The sequence below is a fragment of the Mesocricetus auratus genome, unplaced genomic scaffold (assembly GCF_017639785.1).
Source record: "Mesocricetus auratus isolate SY011 unplaced genomic scaffold, BCM_Maur_2.0 Super-Scaffold_100021, whole genome shotgun sequence".
Classification (NCBI taxonomy): domain Eukaryota; kingdom Metazoa; phylum Chordata; class Mammalia; order Rodentia; family Cricetidae; genus Mesocricetus; species Mesocricetus auratus.
In genome coordinates this window covers 18011312-18019707 of record NW_024429202.1, presented here as the reverse complement: position 1 = coordinate 18019707, position 8396 = coordinate 18011312, and the positions used below count along the sequence as shown (strand labels likewise).

Genomic DNA, 8396 nt, shown 5'->3' with positions numbered 1-8396 from the left:
ACCTTGAATTATTTGTCGCATGACTGATAATTTTAGACAGTCTTATCAAATAATCTTGTCATGAAACAAATAATTTAAAGTTGACAAAACTCCTTCATTTCCATTAATAGTATGCTTTAAATCCCTTTCTCTGGTCTCACTTGAAGTGATTTTCCTTTTTTTTTTTCCAAGTCAGGCTTTCCCTTGGAGTTGAAAACGAATAGAGAAGTATTTGGAAACAAACAGGATATGAAAATGAAATAGATGGGAGACACAGGAAAGTATCCAATATGCCTGGGAGGTTCTAGACTTGGTAAGTGAATCTGCAAGTGACACTGCCAGACAGATCTCTGCATAAAGGGAAAAGGGAAGTGGTCAGAATTCTGTTTGAGCTACAGTGAATAAGAAGATTCACCAGGTTACCTAAGAAAAGCAGTCTGATGGGTCTCGAAGATATGTGGCTGGAATTGGCTAGGAGATCAGGACTTGGATAAGGCATGAGTCATTAGGTGAATGAGATAGTTGCCTGATGTGTTTGCCATCACAAAGCTAGTGATAATTAGCATAAATATCACATTACAAAAAAAGCGGTAAGCTTTAGGCATATAAAGAAGAGCATAATTCATGAAGTCATGTCATTGCTGTCACTTGAGCCTAGATAATTATACTTTACAGGAGTGATTCAGAGGTCTGGTGGTGGGAGGAATGTCTCCTGTCTGACAGGTTCTGATCCAAGCAAATGCTTTGTCACTTGGAAAACCCAAATAATCTGAGTTGTTTGCACCTTTTCATGCTGTAGATCAAAAACTACTTTGCAGTTTGATCAATTATGCAATATCAGGGCTTCCTTGGTAATATATTATTAAAGACTATGACACATGCATTTTAAACCTGCATTTCTTTTATATTGATTCCAATCTTCTCCTTTAACACGTTCACTTGGATCAAGCAGTAAAGTCTTGTCACTCCTCACCTATCTCCATTCAACAACTAGATGCAAGTAACAATCAGCTTTAAAAAAGAAAAAAAAAAGGAAATTCATTCATTCACTTATTGAGACGGGTGTCACTCTGTAGCCCAAGCTGGCCTCACCCTGCCAAGTGCAACCACGAAACACAGTCAGACACTTCCTTTTTAACTGGAGGATTGGCTTATATCATGCCTTTTCCAAAAAGACCATGACCGTCAAGTCATGAAATAAGATCACAACATTATGAAGTAATATATTTACCTTTTGGAGTTGTAGCTGTTGTACCCATAAAGGCAGGGTCTACTTAAACTTTGCTTTCCTCCCTTTCAGTCTCATGTAACTTCTAAAACTTACTTACCATTGTGAACTGTGGGCACTCATCTTAGTATCTATGACTGTCTATAGATGACAAGAGTGACTGACCCAGGAGTCATCTTTGCAGGCGCTAACGGACTGGCTACAGGCAACTGAAACATTCCAATCATGTTTAAAATGTGTTCAAAAAACAAAGGAAAGCCAACGGATAAACCATGTTAGCACTTGATTTCAAAGGGCCCAAGGTACAAGGCAACATCACTACTGCCAAGAGAACAGAAAGGTTTCGTTCATCTTTAGTGTAGCAAAATGCACACAAAACTTGCCATTCTAACTATTTTTACATTAGTGGCATCACGTCCACTCACATTATACGTGACCATCGCCACCATCCGTCCTCCCAATTCGTTTTTATCACAAGCCGTCGAGGAAAGGTTCTGCAACCCTGCTTTAGTGACACACAGAAACTTTAATGCGCTACAAAATGTTCTGCTGGGACAGGGGGAAACAGGGGATGAGGTTAATCAGTGAAGGACTATTTGCCACGAGCTTTTCTGTTGACGGGGTTTAAGATCTGAAAGCTTCTATTTAGGTGTCACCAATCAAGAAGCTAATGGATCCGCACCCACGCATCGCCACCACCGCAAAAGAACCCCGAAAGGTCAGCACGGACCCTCAGCAGCTTCCTTGCCTATTGCCCTAGCCCAGCCAGGGCTGCAAAGAGGGCGGTAGAGGAGAAAGGATGACTTCAAGAGAAATCCCTACAGTCTTAAACAGCCCTCTCCTGTACCCCTTAACTATAGTCCAGCCTGTCCCCCGCTCAAACTCCCACCTCGCCCGGGCTCGCGCTTTTTATTGACGCAAGCCTTCCGCTCTCGCGGGAACTCGGGAGCGCGAGCCGGGGAAAGGAGAGCCAGTCTTGAAATCTCGGTTGGCGTCGGCGCGGGCACAGCGGCCGTGGCTCCTAGCGGGGCGGGACGCGGAGCCTCGAGGGGGCGTGGCCTCACGTCTTTCAGGGCGGGGCGTAGCGAGAGGGGGAGGGGAGAGTGCCAGGGGCGGGGCCGCGGGCCGGGACCTGTTGAACGCAGGTATCGCTCGCCCGCCGCGCTCCCTCGGGGACCGAAGCGACTGCGCATGCTCGCCGGCGGCGCTGGGCCGGGAGCCGAGCCCCCGTGACGAACTGACTCCTGGCTTGCGGTGGTTGCGGTTGCTGCGATGGCGATGTGAGTTGGGCCCGGGGCGGGATGGTGCTGACCCGGGTAAGGACGCCTTCCAGCGGGACGCCGAACTCCTCCAACGCACGGGCGCGAGCCGAGGCCGCGTGGGTCGAGAGGTGAGCCCCCCGCTGCCCCGCGCGGCTCCCGACCCTGCCACCCGCTTCGGGTCCCTCTTCCCCCGGGACCGGACAGGAAGCGGCCTCGTCGTCTGGTCCGGCTCTCAAGCCCTGGCCTCGGCCGGCTGCCGGCGGTCGGAGCCGGGTCCTGGGCCCGCTGAAGGTCGGCGGGGACGCGAGGGGCGCGGCGCGCTGCCGGGTGCTCCCAGCTGGCCCTTCCCGCACATCGCGCCGGGTGTCCAGCCCGCCGCCCTTCGCCCCGCTCCCTCTCCGCCGCCTGGCCCTTGGACCCTCGCTCGCTTTCCTCCCCAGCCCCAGAGTGCCCTTTGGCCCCCGGTGGTCCCTCGTTGTCGGTCCTGCTCTGCGCGATTTGCTTCCCTCGACCGTGCATCCCCAGTGGATACCTCTTGGCCGTCGCTGACCAGTTTTCTGACTGTTAACACTGTTTTCCTCCTTTGGTACTTCATCGTAGCTCTTTTGTTAGTTATTGACTTGTGGGAGGGTGGGTTTTTGCGGGGTGGGGAGGCTTGTTGCTTGTTTTGTTTTCGTGCCTAAGCATCCCTTTGCGCTAGTGTTCAGTGTTCCACCTTGCCTTCAGAGGCCCCTACTGCCTTCAGGTACCCTGCTTCATTGCTTTCTGTCCAGTGGCCCCTAAACCCCCGTGCTGAACGATTTCTATTCTCTCATCTTGGGTGTTTTGGGGTTTTTCTTTTCATCCGTAAAACTCCTTTTTCTGATTTGTTTGGATGGAGCCTTTTCATTCAGCCCATTTGTTTTACTTTTTGTTACATCCCCGAAGAGTTGTTACAGGCTCTCGTCTCTTCTGCTTCCTACTGAACCTGGGAATGTTAGTGCAGCTTCCAGAGAAATCAATTTCATCTTTCTTCTCTTGATAATATCATCTAAAGAATGGCAGTACACTTTAAGAAACGTATACCAGTTCATTTTATGAGAAACAGTCTGGCTATTTATAAAGAGTTAAGGTTTGGCAAAGGTTAATGCTCAGGTAAATACAGTGTCCAGGAACAAATCTGAAATGAAATTTAACAAAAAAGTTGCTATATAAAATGCATTGATTTGGTGTTTACAGTCAATTGTTACGGCTGGTTGCATCATTTTGAGTCTGTTCTATTTACTAAATGTCTATGATTTCTACTAACAGGAATAGGGTAACTGCCCACTGAGGAGGAACAAAGGAGAATAGAAGTATTAGTCTTTTGAATTGAGCAAAAGAACTTAATAAAAAAAAATTGGGAACCTTTCTTCCCTCATTTCAAGCCAGATCTAATTTAAGGAAAACTTCTGTTTGTGTTGATAATGGTGTAGTATCGGATTCTGGAAGCAGCATCTGCTGAGGCAGTTATTTTCAGTAAAGTTTGCCTTTATTCTAGGGTTGAAGACCAACCGGATTATGTATTTCATTCTGGAATCTCAAAGCAGTCCACAAACAATAAATTCTTCCTTATGTTATCTATGCCAGGTAGGAATTAAATCTTTCTATTTCTATTTTAAGAAGGGAAATACCAAGACAAAAAAAAAAGTTTAGCTCCTTGTTCAAGCTTACACATAGAAAGCAGAAGGACCTGGTGTTATTAAACCACATTTCTCTTAGAAGAGCTAGCACTCCCCATGCATGATGAAGTGAAGGATTTGTCCTACATTTAACATTTTAAATGTTTTTTCAAATGCACATAAAATCATTGGTATTTCTCAAAGATTCGTGCTCTTCCCTAAAAGCGGGTCTTTTTATTCATAGGGAATTAGAAAGTCACCATCTACACATTCTTAGTATTATAGTGGGCGGGCACAGGACTAAATGTCAAGAGGTTTGAACCCAGAGTGTAACTCAGTAGTAGTTTGTAGAAGCCACTTAACCTCAGGGTCTCCACCTGTAGAGTGTAGTAACAACAGTGCTGGCAACCCAGTAATCTACCTGTAGTCAGCCCATCATTTAAACATTCGTAGGGCCACCACAGACAGAAATTACCCTGGAAATACGTAATTTTTGTTTGTTTGGTTTTATACTAGTAACAATAAAGTTGACTACTTAAATCCCTTAAGATCAAGCTAAACAGTTTTTTCCCCACAGATTTCTATGTAATAACTAGTAGAATACTAGTGAACTATGGACCAACTTAAATTAGTTAATGTTCAGACACAATGAGCAGATACTGGATTACTCAGGATGTAAAAAAAAAAAAAAAGATAAAAATACTTTATTTGCCAAGAGGTGATACTCTAGGAACTGCAAGAATTCTATCGTTAGTTACTCTGTAGTTTTGTTGTTGTCTTTTATGTTCACTTTAATTTCTGTAAACTGTAGGCCCTGGAGACTTCTGGGTCACCAGAGATTGTTTAGGAGATATAAAAGGCCAGGATTTCCTTTGCTTTGAATTGAGATATTGAGGAAAGAACCACTCAGTGAACTGTGTGACCTGTATGTGTGTTTATTTCGGTAAGTGAGTGGAGATAGAGCCTAGATGTTTAAAGTGAGTGGGGGCAGCTTGTTTTGAGTGGCAGGAAGAAGGTTGAGGAATGAATAGGAACCAGATGCAGAGTAGTGATAGAGAGAGCATTCTACCGGGTCTAGAAACTTTTAGTTAAAATGTGCATGTTGTTAGGTGTGCATGTTTTCAGAGGTTTAGTGAGGCACCTCCCCAGTGGTTGCATGTTGTAAAGATTGGAAGTTTTTAACATGTACCCACATGTTTAGTTATCAAGAGCATGCTAAATGCAAAGCTTGACCTCTTTAATAGATATATAAAGGTGCCAGTAATACTGTGCCATTAAAGGATATCTCCTACTTAGATAACCTCTTACATAGTTCTTGTTTTTAATGAAACCAACTTTTTTTTTAAATCTCTCAACCAAGGAACTTTTGTGAGAAAATTACAATGTATATTTTCTTTTATGGAGTCTTGTCAGACCAATCATAGTACAGAAATTATTTCTAAGTATCTTGTGAATATAAAATTTGCATTTGACCAAATTCAGTGGCTTCTCGATGGGCATCTAGAACTTTTCTGTTGCTGCATTTAGCAACAATTAATTTAGTCTGACCTAGAATTGGTATTCCTTTATTGAACCCCTTGAGGTTGCCCTGTAGAGCGCAAGGGCAGCATTCATAATTGTTTTTAGGATAGTGGTGACTGTCACACCAGTGATGGATGTGTTCAAGTTGCCAGTAAGTTAGACTTGGAAATGCTGCCCCCCTGCCCCCATGTGTAAGTAACACCATCAGGGATTACCATCTCAGTGTAAGACCCTGGAAGCCTGTGTGCCTCCACCTATTGCTTTGTCTTTTGGAATTGAGAGCTCCAGATTTCCAGACTGCTGTCATCCCTACTCAGCTTGAAGACTTAAAAGTAGTCCCCTATTTAGGTGGACAAGGTTAGAATGCAGACTTTCACCAGCCCCTGTATGTAAAATTCATAACTACTTTGCCACTGTACTGTAATGTAATGCTTGCAGAGGAGTTTTGAAATAGTCCTCATACAGGTGATCCAGGGAGGTGTTAGGAGAGAAATCAGTAAAAAAAAAATTTCTAATTGAAATCTTCAGTAGGTTAACCCCCCCAACCTTTACAAAGATCTTCATTGGATTTTCACTGGAGCTAATATTCTGCTTTTAAAGTCCCCTGTCCTATAAATGAAGATATTGTGAAGCCATGCACTTGAAAAATATAGCTAGTCTTACTTGATTTGTATTATTTTGAATAGATGTTTCCTTCAATAGAATGAATTTAAAAATAATGATAAAAAAATCACCAGGCCAGCTATTTATTGATCATCGTACACCAAATACTATGTTTAGTGCTTTGTGTATATTCTCTTTTAAGCATTGCTTCCCCAGCTAGGGATTATAAAATTATTTCCATTTGAGAAAACAGGTTTAAATGTGAATGAGAATCCAGGTCTGGTGTCAGAGTTGCTAGTAGAATAACAACTACAAGGAAGCATAGGATGTCAAGAAAACGTTTCTTGCAATATTTTTCTAGAAAGTTGTGATTCTTTTCATTCTGAGTATTGTTTTCTCTTGAGATAACCAAAAAACTACTTCAAACACTGTTGAACACACCCTCGAACTAGATCACTGTGGTTCATCAGGCTTTTGCAACTCGGGCTCTTCTGATATCTTAAAGGTTTATAATAGCATGACATATTCAAAGGCATTCTATCCCATGGTGTTGGCAGAATTGTTTTTACATTAGTGTGTCCTCAAAAGATTTGTATGAACTGCTTTTAGTAAATGAATATTCCTATTGTCCAGTCCATTGTCACATGAAAAGTTCTTTTTTTTTTTTTTTTTTTTTTTTTTTGATCTTTTTGAAACAGGGTTTCTCTGTGGCTTTGGAGCCTGTTCTGGAACTAGCTCTTGTAGACCAGGCTGGCCTGGACCTCACAGAGATCCACCTGCCTTTTCCTCCCCAGTGCTGGGATTAAAGGCATGTGCCACCACCTCCCGGCTAATAAATAGAACGAAGACTTTTTTTTTTACATGAAAAGTTCTTTGTTCACTCCATTCTAGTGTACAGAAGGAAACAAAGTATCTCTAAGAATAACTAATTCTTCCTATTGTATTTCTTCAAATTTGCTGCCCCCTTTATGCCATTGATACAGCTTTCTAATATTCACAGTGTTTTTGTTGTTTTTTAAGATTGTCTACTTAATGTATCAGTTCTAATATTAGGAATAATGCATTTCCTTCCTAATAGTCAGATGTTTAAACACAAGCTTTAAAGAAACCAGAAGAGACAATCTCTTCAAAGTATACTTTTGTTTGTGTGGCTGTGGATATGAGAACTTTAGGATTTCATTGGAATCGCATGGGAAACTGAATATAGTTAATTTAGTAGGTGTAACTTTTTCCCATTAGTATTGCATTCTAATTTTTCCTCTAGTGGGCACATTTATCCATGGCTTCATGACCATTAACTGTCTTTTACGGCAGTACCCGTATGGATTTTAGAGTAGTATAAGTACAAATACAGGCGATGGGTTGGACAAATTTTAATTCTTTGTCTTTTTTCATTTTTCTTTCTATGTGACTGAAATAGTTTCCTTTCTATGTGACATTGAAACAAACATTCTGAACCTTAATTTCTAGACTTATAGAAGAAATAAATCAAATAGCATAATTAAAGCTACCAGTGCAGAAGTTGTTGCGCCAAATTGTAAGCACTTATATTTGCTTTTATTTTACTCTGCTGTTTGGTCTATATTTGGTATCCCGGTGGAGAACAAAGCTTTCCAGAAATATGTCTGTCAGGCTACTCTTCCTGTTCCTCTGGAAGGTCTGTCCTGTCTCCTCTCCCCATAGAAGATACTCTAATTCTGTATTTTAAATTTTCTGTAATTCACGCAGTGTGCGAATGACCAGAGAAGTACTGAGTTCAGAGTTTACTTTTGATAAATGAGGAATGCCATGAAAAATGTCTAGATATAGGATTTTCCTTACTTAAGGTGTCCTCTTTATTTGTAACACCTCTCATGAGCTCAGTTTTGCTGTGAATCACCCTTTTGAATGAGTGGCATTACTGCTGAAAGTAGTATATGCCAGTGCTTCTGAGTAAAATAAGAAAAGGTTTTGCTATCTGAGTGGTGGTGATCTTTAGAGGTTACTGCATGCCAGGTTGGCTGGGCCATTGAGGGCAGGTCTGACCCAGTACTGAACATGGCTGGCTCCTGCAAGAAGCTTACAAAGATGGATAGGGTGTCATGGCCTCAGCCAGCCTAAAAGGGAATACAAATCTAAGACTTAAGATTCGCTCAGATACTCTGAATCAGCCAGCCAGTGCTT

General features: G+C 42.3%; 1 protein-coding gene across 7 annotated transcripts in view; it reads left to right on the top strand.

Moving 5' to 3' along the window:
* The first annotated feature begins 2381 nt into the window (after nt 1–2381).
* Fam135a (family with sequence similarity 135 member A) overlaps nt 2382–8396 on the top strand; it is a 77961-nt gene continuing 71946 nt past the window's right edge. For 5 of the 7 annotated variants that reach the window (XR_005870059.1, XM_040729191.1, XM_040729189.1 and 2 more), the window contains exon 1: nt 2461–2597. The gene's annotated coding sequence lies outside the window, so the exon portion shown is untranslated. Of the gene's footprint in view, nt 2598–3988; nt 4078–8396 lie in introns of all 7 variants that reach the window. The other 2 variants (XM_040729187.1, XM_040729188.1) reach the window with 2 other exon arrangements.